The following is a 15,188-nucleotide window of genomic DNA, read 5'->3' on the forward strand; positions in this document are numbered from 1 at the left end:
AGAAGCCTAGGATATAAGTCAAGTCTAGAGAGGTGAATTGGGAATCATTATCCTTTAGATGCTATTGGAAGTCCAGGGAATGGATAATATGGGAAGAAAAAATTTAAAAAAAGTCAAAGGCAGCCTGAGTGAAACTAAAATCTAGATTTCTTGTCTTCTATTACAGTATACTCTCCACCAAGCCCTTCAAAGGGAACCTTTGTTCAAGACTGAGGTAAAATAATATATAAGCATAAAATCATTAGTGGTAGAATTTTAGACATCAGTAAGTAGCTGCCAGTCTTCAAAACACACTTCTCCTCTGTGTTAGTCCATTTTCATACTGCTATGAGTAAATATCCGAGACTGAGAAATTTATAAAGAAAAAGAGGTTTAATGAACACACAGTTCCACCTACCTGGGGAGGCCTTACAATCACGGCAGAAGGTGAAGGAGGAACAAAAGCACATCTTGCATGGCAGCAGTCAAGAGAGCCTGTGTAGGGGAACTGCCCTTTATAAAACCACCAGGTCTCATGAAACTTATTCACTATCATGAGAACAGCACAGGAAAAAATTTCCCCCATGATTCAATTACCTCTCACGAGGTCCCTCGCAGAACACATGGGGATTACATTTAAGATGAGATTTGGGTGGAGACACAGTGGAACCATTTCACCTCCAAGTCAAGTATTCTACTGAATTACAAGCCAGCTAGTTATCCTTCCTGCTTCAGTTTCCTTCATAATACTATCACCATACAATGTACTACATATTTTACTTAATGCTAGTGTACTCTATATCTCCCCGTTAGAATAAGATCATGAGAGAATAAAATTTGGTCTACTTTGTTTACTGCTTATAACAGTGCCTGAAACATTGTAGGTACTCATCAAATATTTGAATTTTTAAAAACAGAATCAAAGGAAAACAATAAAAATTGCTCTTTACCATTAGGTAGTAGGTAGTACTAAAATGTTACATAAAATGTAACAAAACTAGTTTGTCCTGTCTCATTTCAACAAAGTGTTAGAAGAGAGATAAACTTGTAGAAGCAATTAAACCGCATCTTATTAACATTGAAACATACAGTCAAAAGTCATTCTATTACACAGTTTCTTTATTCTAATAGAGAAGCTATCAGAACATAGATAAAGAGAATTAGCTAGCTTGTAATTAGACTTCTGGAACACTAAAGTATAACAGTTTCGGTTGCAACTGCCTATACTGAATGCATTAAATATGCTGTATTACATTGACAAAATGAAAAAAGCGGCATTAGCATGCACTTAAGCAGTACATGTTTGTTAAGAATTTCCCTGTTCTGTGGTGGTACAAACTGTTTACTTAGCACTTCTACAAAATATCCCATCATAATGCATAGCACGGATGGAAGACATTCCTTGAAGAAACTGGCTAGAATGAAGCAATATTTCTAATTGGTGATTATCCACAATATTGACCCATGCCCTGAAATGATTAGAAGCTGTTTCAGGTAATTCTAATATACTGATTTGTTGCTGATGATGTTGTCTTTTAGCTCAATATATTTTTCTTTGAAAGGGGCTGGGTGTGAGGATGATCAAACCATATTCTCTGACATCGTGTCACTCCCCAGAGTTCATTCACTAATCTCGACAGCCAGCCTCAAAGAACCAAGACCATTATTCCAGAAGCTTTAGCTATGTAGCTGATGGCATTTCCAGATACAGAGCCATTTTTCAAACAGTCAAGAAGAGCTCAGGACACTAGATTCCTCTCGGCTAAGTAGGAAAGTACAGTCATCTCTCATATCCCTGGGAGACTGGATACAGGACCTACCTTGGATAGCAAAATCTGTGGAAACCATGTTCAAATAAGGCAAACACTGAGCTGTAACCAACTCAGCTATTTCTGTACCTCATTTCCATTTCCAGATTGTACACATCACTTTTTTTTCTGTCCATAAATTTCTTCCCACCATGTGGCAGTGGTAGAGTCTCTGAATCTATTCTGGTTTGGGTGGTGGGTGGTGCTTTCTGATTCTCAAATTATTCTTTTATCAATTAACCTCTGTTAAATTTATTTTTTCTAAAGTTTAGCTATTAAAAACTTCAAAAACTCCTGTGTTCTTATGAAATTTGTTATGAGTCCAGATAAGTCTAACTCAGATATATATCCTTAAGGAATATTTTTTGCCCTTACCTCTCTGGGAGACATAGCCCAACTTAGGAAGGACCTACAGGTCTAGTTGCTAGGACAAAAGTCACAAAAATGTACCATTCCTCACTCTGTCATAACTTTGATTTTACAATGCATTTTAGTGCCTTTTTAGGTTTTTATTTACATCAAAGTAATATACATATATAGTTTTAAAAATCGAATACTACTTCATAGCTTATAATGAAAACCAACAGTCCCATTCTATAGATTGCTTACTCTGTTGATGGTTTCTTTTGCTGTTCAGAAGGTCTTTAGTTTAATTAGGTCCCACTGGTCAATGTTTGTTTTTGTTGCAATTGCCTTTGGAGACTTTGTCATAAAATCTTTACCAAGACCTGTGTCCAGAATGGTATTTCCTAGATTTTCTTCTAGGGATTTTAGATTTGGGTTTTACCTTTAAGTCTTTAATCCATCTTGAGGTGATTTTTTTTTAATATGGTGAAAGGTAGGGATCCAGTATCAATCTTTGGCATATAGCTAGTCAGTTATCCCAGCACCATTTATTAAGTAGGAAATCCTTTCCCCATTGCTTATTACCAACTTTGTTGAAGATCCGATAGTTGTAGGTGTGCAGCCTTACTTCTGGGTTCCCTGACCTGTTCCATTGATCTATGTGTCTGTTTTAGTACACATAGACTATGTGTATGGTACCATGCTATTTTGGTTATGGTAGCCTTGTAGTATAGTTTGAAGTCAAGTAGTGTGTTGCCTCTGGCCCTGTTCTTTTTACTTGGGATTGCTTTGGCTATTTGGTTGTTTTTCTTTTGTTTTGTTTTTAGTTCCATATGAATTTTAGAATAATTTTTCTAATTCTGTGAAAAATTACATTGGTAGTTTACTAGTAAATTGCCTTGGGCAGTATGCACTCTTTAACAATATTAAGTCTTCCTATCCATGAGCATAGAATGTTTTTCCATTTGTTTGTGTCATCTTGGTTTTTTATGCTTTTGGTGGTTTTTGTGAATGGGATTGCACTCTTGATTTGACCCTCAGCTTTGAGATTATTGGTGTACACAGATGCTACTGATTTTTGTACATTGATTTTGTAGCCTGAAACTTTACTTATTTATAAGTTCTAGGAGTGTTTGGGCACAGACTATGAAACTTTCTAAATATGGAATCATATCACCAGCAAAGAAACATAGTTTGACTTCCTCTCTTCCTATTGGATGCCTTTTATTTCTTTCTCTTGCCTCTGGCTAAAGAGTAACTGGCTTCCAATTACTAAGTTGAATAGGAGTGGTGAGAGTGGGCATGCTTGTCTTGTTGGAATGAGGAATTTTTTCAGCTTTTGCCCATTTAGCATGATGTTATGTATGGGATTGTAAACTATGCATCCAACAAAGATCTAACATCCAGAATGCATAAGGAACTGAGATCAACAAGCAAAAAAAACAAACAACCCTATTAAAAATGAGCAAACGGCCACGCACGGTGGCTCACACCTGTAATCCTAGCACTTTGGGAGGCCGAGGTGGACAGATCACCTGAGGTCAGGAGTTCAAGACCAGCTTAACAAACATGGAAAAACCCCGTCTGTACTAAAAAAATTAGCCAGGCATGGTAGTGCATGCCTGTAATCCTAGCTACTCAGGAGGCTGAGGCAGAATTGCTTGAACTCAGGAGGTGGAGGTTGTGGTGAGCTGAGATCATGCCATTGCACTCCAGCCTGGGCAACAAGAGCAAAACTCTGTTTCAAAAAAAAAAAAAAAAATGAGCAAAGGACATGAACATGAACAGACACTTCTCAAAAGAAGACACAGATGTGGCCAACAAGCATATGAAAAAAAAAAAAACCACTCAACATCACTAATCATTAGAGAAATGCAAATCAAAACCACAATGAGATACCATCTTACACCAGTCAGAATGGCTATTATTAAAAAGCGAAAAAATAATAGATGTTGTCAAGGTTGCAGAGAAAAGGGAACACCTATACACTGCTAGTGGGAATGTATATTAGTTTGGTCACTGTGGAAAGCAGTTTGGAAATTTCTCAGAGAATTTAAAACAGAGCTACCATTTGACCCAGCAAAACCTTACAGGGTATATACCCAAAGGAATCCTACCATAAAGACAAATGCACACATATGTTCATCACAGCACTATTCACAATAGCAAAGATATGGAATCAACCTAGATACCCGTCAACGGTGGACTGCATAAAGAAAATGTGGTACATACAAAATGGAACACTACACAGCCACACAAAAAAAGAAATGCGTTCTTTGCAGCAACGTGAATGCAGCTGGAGATCATTATCGACAGCGAATTAATTCAGAAATAGAACACCAAACACTGCATGTTCTCATTTCCGAGCAGGAGCCAAACAGTGACTACACATGGACACACAAATGGGAACAATAGACACCAGGGCCTACATGAGTGTAGAGTGTAGAGGGGAGTGGAGTGGGGAGGAATGAAAAACTACCTATTGGGTACTATGCTCACTACCTGCATGACAAAATCGTTTGTATCCCAAACCCCAGGGACAACCAATTTATCCATGTAAGATACCTGCACAAGTACACCCTAAGCCTAAAAGTTGAGAAAAGAAAAAAAAAAAAAAAACACCCCCATTGATAACATCCAAGGTGTCTCCTTTTCTTCCAGTCTACCTCCTACCCCCCACCTACATCTCCCCGCCCGCTTTGCCCACCAGGCCAATGGACAAGCTGGCTTCACAAGGTGGGAGTGATGTCATGATCCCTTTGCATTTATGCCCAGGTATCCTCGACAGGATAAAATGTATTTCCCACTTACTTAGGTTCTTAACCTTTTTCCTAGGTTATTTACCAAGGAGAGGAACTGTGTGTTCTGGTAATCTAAACTTTTAAGTACAGAAAAAGACATATAAAACAATGTATGCAAATTATACCATTTTTAAGCAAGATAAAAGTATATGAATGTATGATGCCAAAAAAAAAACCCCACAATCCTCACTCCTGTACCCTACTTACCCTTAAATCTCATTCTACAGGGAGAATAGCCTTCAACAGTTTTAACAGGTTTGTGTATTTGTGTGCCTGTGTGTGTGAGAGAGAAATCAATATTTTCATATTTTTAAAATTAAAAATAATTATGTATTAACTCATGCATTAGAATGTTAAGATTTAACTCTTATACCTCCTCTAGCATACACACTTTTCATCCCCCACCTTCTCAACATACTTGTATAGCATTGCTTTTTTTTTTTTTTTTGCTTCTTTTGGTAAAAATTTTTTAAAGATTTTATTTTTCATTAACAAATAATTGTATTTATATACGGGTACAATGTAATATTTCAATTAGCCTATCTATCACCTCAAATATTATTTTAAATCAGTGTTTGGTATCCATATTTATGTAACTAGGTGAATGAAAACTATTGTGAAGCAAAATGTACACTAGGTTTATATTTATGCTCTTAAAAAATTTCTCCCTATTTTTCTTGGATATAATAATTATCTCATTTTCTGTTTCCTTAGTTTTCTATGTATTTAGCTTCAATTTATCCCCAAACTCTCAACAGAACACTAAGACTTATTTCCATTTGGCCAAAAACCTGGAGATTTTTTTTTCCTTTTGAAACATCCACCCTGGAGTCCTCCAATATCCTGTTGGAATAGCTCTCACTCTAGCCTTCCAAATAATCACTATCCTGGGAGTTCCCTTCAACATCGTGCTGTAAATTCCCTTCCTTTCTCTCCTTTCTTGACCTCCCAATTTTTGGATGAGCTTCCAGAGAAATTCCATTAAAATTATAGATTTTCAAAATGTTGCTTCATTGTCTTCCATTCTCCAGTTTTGCCAATGAGAAATTCAATGCCATTGTGACCTTCATCCTTTACATAAAATCCAATTTTGTTTGTCTGATTGCTTGATTGACTTTTCTCCAGAATTCTTTAGAATCTTCTCTTTATTGCTGGTATTCTAAGAATTCACAAGAGTGAACATTTTTCTTCATTTTGCTAGGCATTTGGCTGGCTCTTATAATTCCAGAAACGCAAATCTTTTAGTTCTAGGAAATGTTAAAATTTTTGCTTGTGTGTTTTTTTATGATATTTTATTCTAAACCAAATTCTTTTTATACACAATGCTGGAAAATTAATTCCTACTCTTTTCATAATTTGCCCTACTGAGAAGAAACAGTGTGCTCCAACCTGAAGAACTTCATGGTTCCTGGCTTCTTTTTCAGTCCTCATAGGTAGAGATGCTTTCCATTTCGTGTCATCAATACAACACAGAAGGCTTCGTGCTGATGGACAGCAAATGGATATTCAGTTCAGTGCTCAGAGTTTTCCCTAATAACCTGCTTTCAGATGTTCTTAACCTCAGCCATACAAGCCACCAGGCATTGTTGGGAAAGGTGCAGAAACAGCTTCACATATCACCCAACAATGTTACATTTGCTGACCCGAGCCTATCCCTCCTGGGTCCCTTATTTTACTTTTTTTTAATACTTCTTTTCTTCATCTTAGTTATACTTAGTTTGTATTTTAAGGTACTGATCTAACTGCATATTGATGATACTTAAATTCATATACAAAATAGTCTGATTTTAAAAAATTGTACTATGCTGCTTTTAATGACACACTTTATATTTTTAGTAGAATGTATTATTAAATATTTTCCTGAAATTCTTAGTTCTGCCACACTTTATGGTCCTTCCAGATAAACTAATCTAGAAAGCTTTTATTCAATTTCCAAAATAAATTTTACTTAAATATGTTAACCTCTATTTGGGGTTTTTTTGAAATTTTTCAAGACTCAGGTTTTTTTTAATCCAAAGTATGATATAATTTTTCTATGTCTTATTAGATGTCACTCAATAATAATTTTTTGTAAATTTCCTCATATCAGTAGCAAATATTTTAAGGTCTCTATGCTATTATGAATGGAATTTTATTTTTTATTTTATTTTTAGAATATTTGCAAATTTTGTTCACTTTGGTTACTTGTGTTCTAATAGCTTCTCAGTTCGCTGTCTTTTGTTTCCTATTATGCAATTTTATTATCTACCTTGAGAAACGGTGCAGTGCAAACCTTCCTAATAGTTTAGGTCTTATTTCCAAATGAATCAAAAATTTTCAGAGTGACATTTAATGAAAAGTATAATGATGGGAATCCATAGCTTGTTCCTGATTTGTGTCCCCCCAAATTCATATGTTGAAATGCTAGTTCTCAAGGTGAGGGTATTAGGAAGTGATTAGGTCATGAGATTAGAGGCATCATAAATAGGGTTAGTGTCCTTATAGAAGAGGCCCAGAGAGCTTCCTCACGCCTTCCATTATGTGAGGACACAGCTAGGTGTGATTTATGAACCAGGAAGTAAGCCTTCACAAGACACCAAATCTGCCTTAATTTGGACTTCTCAGACTCCAGAACTATGAAATATAAATTTCTGTAAGTTATAAGTCACCCAGTTTATGGTATTTTGTTACAGCAGCCTGAATGGACTAGTATAATTTCTTTTACCATGTAATATTGTTAAAGTTTAATAGATTGAAGGATCTAGGATATTACTGCGTTTCTAACATACTCAAATGTCAATATACAATTAAGTGTTATCTACAAATATATAACTTGGTAGTTTATGCCTTTTCAATCTGTAAAATTATTCCCCCCCTTTGTGAATGTTTAATTTATTGTTCCTTTTAATGATAGTAATAAGTTATTGAAAGTAGTAATAAGCTATTGAAAGCTATCAGACATGAATGCATGTCTGATACAAAACTTTTAGATTTAACTAATATTTATATAAAAAGATCTATTTTGCCTTGAATGCTTTATCATTTGTATTAACAAATCCTTATTTTGCCTTGTATTTAATCAAAATTTTGCCCACTCTTTTATTTTGAAGCTATCTTTGTCAGTTGGTTTTAGTACTGTCTCTCCCAGACAGTGTGAAATTTGATCCAATCTGAACATCTTCTTTCCAGTTAGAGAATTTAAATTATTGTCAAAATAAATTTAATTTTATCTTATTTTCCTTTTTAAAATGCTTTCTTGATTTGTATATTCTATTTTCTATATTTTAGTTTAGATTCCCCCAAGGTACCCTTAAGTTATTTGGGAGGTGATCACAGAAAGTACAAGGAAAGAAGGAACAAAGTGGGGCTGGGAACAGTCAGGTGAAAGCAGGAAGTACCTGTGTGAGCATCTGAGGCTCAACCCTAATTAAAATTCTCTGAGGAAGATGACTATATCTCAGAATTGTTTCACTGAGGGACAAGGAAGTTGAGGATTCTATCCACTGATTTCTATTTCTCATTGAATAAGGATTGTCTCTGAGAGTGTTACATTCCTGGCACGCTCAGGATACCTTATGTGTAGACTCAGAAAGTTCCCATGGCTCCAGAGAAAACCATGGAGCAAGAGGGGCAAACGTGAGAGACAAGGGTGTTGGTGGTGAAAGTTATCAGCATGTGTGGAGGATGCTCTTTCATTTTACTGTACTAATGTACAATGTGATTATCTTATTTTTAATTCTCCAAGTATTTACTATTAAATTTTAAAATACTTGACTGTATAAATTTTCCAATTGTCATCAACAATAGTACCACCAATGTTGGATTTAAAGAAACATAATCAGGCTAGGCATGGCGGCTCATGCCTATAATCCTAGCACTTTGGGAGGCCAAGGGAGAAGGATTCCTTCAAGCCAGGTGTTCTAGTCTCGTCTGGGGAACATAGTAAGGACCCATCTCTACAAAAAGTTTCAAAATAGCCCTATGTAGTGGCATGCACCTGTAGCCCCAGCTACTCAGAACACTGAGATGGGAGGATCTCTTGAGTCCAGGAGTTCCAGGCTGCAGTAAGCTATGATGGTGCCACTGCACTCTAGCCTGGGTAACAAAGCAAGACGCTGTCTCTAAAGATAGATGATAGATAGATAGATAGATAGATAGATAGATAGATAGATAGATAGAATAAAATAATAGAACTGAAATACAAAGGGAGTATATTTGAACTTTGTCTACCTTGCTTTCTGCTACTTCTTGTGGTACTGATAGTAAATGGTTTACAATTCCAGGTTATACTCTCTCCTATCTCCAAAAAGAAAAATGTCCTTATATGCTTGCACATATAAGGACACTTTAATTATATATTGTGTTGTTGTTCACAGCATTGTTCTTTCAAGTATTTATATATTACTTGATACCTCTCATATTTCAAAATAGGTATTAGACCAAACTTACAACTCCGATTTTTTTTCCTTGTTTCTTTTTCCGCATAAATATTATACAATTTTTAAAACACAGAAATAAAAAAAAATTAGTAAAATAGTTCAAGGCATAGGTAGCCTTTTAAAAAAATGAATATTTACTACCATATGATGAACTGCTTTCAAATTCATGATCTGGGTTTTTTTGTTTGTTTATCATTTTATTTTACTTTATTTTTTGTAAGTACATAGTAGGTAAATATACTTATGGGTTAGATGAGATATTTTGATACAGGCATGCAATGCATAATAACCACATCAGGGTAAGTAGGGTAAGCATCACTTTAAGCATTTGTGTTTAATAAAAATCTAATTATTCTCTTTATTTCTTTTTAAATGCACAATGAAATTATTTTTGACAGCCAGGCACAGTAGCTCACACCTGTAATCCCAGCACTTTGGGAGGCCGAGGTGGGTAGATCATGAGGTCAGGAGATCAAGACCATCCTGGCTAACATAGTGAAACCCCATCTCTGCAAAAAATACAAAAAATTAGCCGGCCATGGTGGCACATGCCTGTAGTCCCAGTTACTTGGGAGGCTTTGGCAGGAGAATTGCTTGAACCCAGGAGGCGGAGGTTGCAGTGAGCCAAGACCATGCCACTTCACTCCAGCCTGGGTGACAGAGCAAGAGTTCCTCTCCAAAAAAAAAAAATATATATTTTTGACTATAGTCACTTTGTTGTGCTAGTGAATAGTAGGTCTTATTCATTATTTCTAAGTACTTTTTTTGTACACATTAACCATTCCCATTTCCCCAAAACTCCCTCCCCCATTACCCTTCCCAGCCCCTAGAAACCATCCTTCTCCTCTCTAAGTTTGTTTTTTGTTTGTTTTAACCTCTGGAAATTTTTCTTTTAGCATTTCTTTCTATATTGTTTCTGTTCTTTTTACTTTGGCCTTTTCTTCAGAATGAAATAATTATTCATATTTTAGATCTTTATTCTCTGCTTCTTCCTCAGCCTCTCCTTTGTTTATTTCATCTCTTTATTTCTTTCCTTATACATTCTATGAAAGCCTCCTAAGCTTTTTCCATCCACATATAACTTGTCTGATTTTCTTACCATTATTGTTTGTGTTTCAGTCTTTAATTCTGCTACTACAATTTTGTGGCTGTTTTTATTCTTTCCTGTAAAGAGCTATCTACTAGTGTGTTTTTCCTTTTTCTTGATCTAAACCTGAGTTATTTCAGAGTCCATATTTTTAAAATTATTTTAAGAACACAAAATGAAATTTCTTTTAAAATATTTAACTCTCATAATATTTTTTCTCAAAACTACTCTTTCCTTACCTCAGGTGTTACATTTATCTTTCATATAAAAGATTCTGTTCAGTGTTGTTTTGTTTAAACATAATTGAAGAGAAGGCACATTCTAGACTAGCAGTTACAAAGATGAATTTTACTTTGATCCTCTTAGTGTTTTCTTAGAAGCTATTTAAAGCTCTTTTCAGATCGCTAGCTGAAAACTGGCTTAATGCAAGTTTATTCCTTTTGTGAGATAACTGCCTGCCTCATTTAGAGCCATCATAGTCATATTGTCCTTTCTGATGGGTAAATTTTCTGTGATAGGAGCTAGCTTTTAAAATTATTTTACTCTGCTCTATTCTCCATTTTCCACATGGGGTGTCTGTCCAACTTCCTGGGTCTCTGTCTCTTACTCCTATTGCTTCCATGTCTGGAAACACCCTGTAATCGCTCTGCTTGAAACAGACATGCCTGCTCTTGTTTTTTCTAAGTAACCTGATTCTGAATACTGCTATTCTACAGTCATAAAGAATTTATATATTTCTCCCGTTATGTTTAACAACCTGTCTTCAACTACAGTCTTAATATAACTGATTAGGAAAATATTAATTAGTTTCTGCCATAACCATATTTGCTTAGTTCTTATCATCCCATATTACTTTCCCTAGAAAAGGCTTGTAAGGGGTTCCCCATTGCCTTCATTTAATATAGCCCCATCCTTGATGTTTCTGGCATATAGATGGCATCCTCCCATGTTTTACATTAAAAATGCAAATTTTCCTTCTATTTTTATATTCTTTTGTTCATTCAATGGTGAATTTAAAATGAGAGGGAAGATTTATTCTCTGATGCTCAAGTTAATTCTCCTCCATGATTTATGTCTACTCCATGTTTTAGATCTTCCCCCATGCAGATGTCTCCTCAAGTCTCCACCTACTTCTATAAAAAGTCATTTTTCAGATATTTGGGATTTTTTTTGTCTTCAGGGAAATATTTTTCTCTCTTGTTAGCATATCCTCCCCCTTTTAAAGGTTTCATTTTCATCTCTTTGAGTGGGCAAAATCTGTATCAGCTTAGGGTCTGATGACAAAAGTGTGAGTGAAGTGTCATTTGTTCACTTACTCTTCACATAGGAGACATTCTGACAGTTTCTGGATCTTATAATCTAATCTGAATGTCAAGTTGCTCTGTATAGCATCTAGTGCAGTTTATGAGACCTAACAGACATTCAAGAACTCTTGGTCCACAAAAACTATAAGTGGATCTTTTTTTTTTTTTTTTGGCTCAAAATGGCAGTTTACCTAATGAAGCTACAGAATAAAATGCAGTTGCTCTATCTTCTAGCCACGTAAAGCATTCAAGACATTTCCTGGCATATGTAATCCCAACACCTTGTGTTCTATCCCTGTTTCTGAAGCTTTTTTTTTCTAAAGCTTTTGAAAAAGCATCCAAGTATACAGGCTCTCACTCATTCCCTTCTTTATCTTTTTTGTACTGGGAGGTAAATCTTTAAATGAATACAGACAGAAATAAGCTCCTGCTAATAATGGACCAGAAATCTTGATTGAAACCAAAGATAGTTTCCAGTGAATTGAAAGCTTGCTTAGTTTATCAGGTTATGGTTTCTTTGCATCTTGGGTTTTTTTTAGACCTCAGACCGGAGTGAAGAATCAACACAGTTTCCCCATTTTCTTTCTAGATAGTTATTTGAATTTACTTTAAAATGCTGTGACCATTTTTGCATCTTTGTATACTTTAATGGAAAGTCAGTGCTAATTGTATCAATCACATCTAGTCTGCTCTATGCAACCCAGAATTGTTAAACTTACTCTTTATTTTCTTTATTATTTCATGGTTTTCTCATTCGGCCATTATATCAGTCACCTGAAGACTTAACTAACTACATCATATCTTGCATGTGCTATGTTCTGGACATATTATGACGACAAAGATATTGCAACTTCCTTCACGATATTTAGTCTAGTTGGGAAAAAGAAATAAGCTATATGCACTCACTGTTATATAGTTAATTATGTGAAGTTTCCAAAAGAAAGAATGATCACTTTTCCCAGGTAAAAGTCAGGAAAAAAAAGGCAACACTTAAATTTAAAAGATAAATAAGTGCTAACAAACAGACACAATTGGGGGCAATTGTAGGTAAAGTCAGAAAGGTTATCGGGAATAGTAAGAACAATGTCTGTCATGAAACCACCAGGTCTACTGGAGGAACTGAGAGCAACTAGGCCTGGCTGAACTATGCAATGTAAGAGGCAGCAGCCATTGCTAAAGTTGGAAAAGAAATGGCTCATTAAAAATGTGAACAATGGATGGGCGCAGTGGCTCACTCCTGTAATTCCAGCAGTTTGGGAGGCCAAGGCAGGTGGATCACCTGAGGTCAGGGGTTCAAGACCAGACTAGCAAACATGGTGAAACCCTGTCTCTACTAAAAATACAAAAACATTAGCTGGGTGAGGTGGCAGGCGCCCATAATCTCAGCTACTCAGGAGGCTGAGGCAGGAGAATCACTTGAAACTGGGAGGCGGAGGTTGCAGTGAGCAGAGATTGCACCACTGCACTCCAGCCTGGTGACAGAGCGAGACTATCTAAAAAAAAAAAAAAAAAAGAACTATAAGAATAGTCCAACACAGAATGATTAGAGTCTGTGTATGTTGCTATGAGAGTTTTTTTCTACGTCCCCTCCAGAGATTAATCAATTCTAATGTTCACCTTCATTTTAATAATCATTACCACTTAGAAAATATTTGCCATATAATTCATATTTATGAAATAATTAAAATATTCCCACTTTGTCATTTTAGCTTTACTTATTAAAATGTCCTGTTTTACAATGTTCTTCTCTTACTCTCCAAAAGTTTAGAAATATTAAAATACACTAAGTGGTTTTGCTCTAGGTAAAATAGGTCATAGATATTTAACTCAAATATATGGCTATACATTTTCTAGATTTAAAATAAGGCAGAATTATAATTTTTTCTCTGCATTGAGAGACAAATGTTGTTCATTTACTGAGGTGGCAAAGCACAAATGTATGGCATATGGCATGAGGTTGAGAACATTAAAAGTGCTTACATGGAGAGGAGGTCATAACCTAGTGGGTATAACCAGAACCTCGAGGGTTTATTCCATTATTGGAGTGTTAACAAAGAGAATGGCAGGAGAGTGCATTATACATCAAAAGTATTTACAATATCAGAGAGATGCAATTTGACAATGAATAGCAGTATGGTAAAGCACTTCAGCTAATAATGTAAGGAATAAAAAAATACAGAAAAAACTATGATGGCTATTGGCCAGCCATATGAAAGGAACATCAATATGAAAGGTGAGTAACAACCTACAAGTCAACATTTTCTACATTCTAAATTGTTCTGTCTCATATTCAAAGGAGATTTCCAACTCTCCTGTATTTTGTCAGGGTGAGGATAATAGTGACAAACAAGCAATATCAAAGCATTCCTAAATTACATAGAAGACAACTTCATAAATCAAGAAGCAAAAGATACAGAAAATAGAGATTGCATTATATCTCTTACATACCAAGAAAAATAGTATTAGAGCTAATATCCAAAGGCTGCTTTATTTAAGAGTGGCTTTAACAAAAATCTGGTGGCACACCTTTGTTGAGTACCTATTTGGAGCCAGACACCATCGTAGGCACTTGGCATATATCAATGACCAAGACAGATGAAGAATCTACCCAAATAGAATTTAATATTTAGCTGAGATAGGCAGAAAATTAGAAAGTATAATGAGTAAGTAAATTAAATCTTGTATTAGCCGTGATAAATGCTATATAAAAATTAAAAAAACTGACTAGTTGAAAGGGACATTCAAGTGTCAGCATTGGGACAGGGTAGGTAGCATTAGGTTTGTCAGAAAAGGTGTTATTAAGAAAATCAGATTTCTGTAAATGTGTAAAAGAGGTGGGGAAGTTAAACAAATAGATATTTTAAGAGAAATGAATATCAACTGAATCAAAAGGCATAAGGTAGCATGATTGAGGAATGGTAAAGAAGGAAATGACTTTGTAGCACAGAAGTAGGAGATGAGGGCAAAGAGATAAGTGAGGAAGCCTCACTATATGTAGGATCTTGTGGGCCATTGTAAGACTTTTAGCTTTATTTTAACAAAAAATGGAGAGCAGTTGAGTTTTTAGTATGGGAATGAGTGATGTATCTTATGTTTTTAAAGGTGAATATGGCTGTCGTGCTTATAATAAATTGCAGATAGACAAATTTGTAAGAATTGAATTCTGACAAGAGCCTAGTAATGTAACGTCAGGTGAAAAGATGGTGACTCCACCAACAGTAGTGATAGAGTGTGTATTTTAATTCTAGACATATTTTTAAGGTTGAGTCAACACAGTTTTCTAGCCACTTCAGATGTGAGAGAAAGGGAATAGTTAGGATGACTAATCTACAGTTTTTGAACATAATGACAGAGAGGATAGAGCTTTCATCAAACAAAATGGAGAAGGCTGCAGATAGATCTGAGTTTGGAAAAATAGTCCAAATAGGAGTTTGGGATATGCTGAT

Source organism: Symphalangus syndactylus, chromosome 9 (assembly GCF_028878055.3).
Source record: "Symphalangus syndactylus isolate Jambi chromosome 9, NHGRI_mSymSyn1-v2.1_pri, whole genome shotgun sequence".
Classification (NCBI taxonomy): Eukaryota; Metazoa; Chordata; class Mammalia; order Primates; family Hylobatidae; genus Symphalangus; species Symphalangus syndactylus.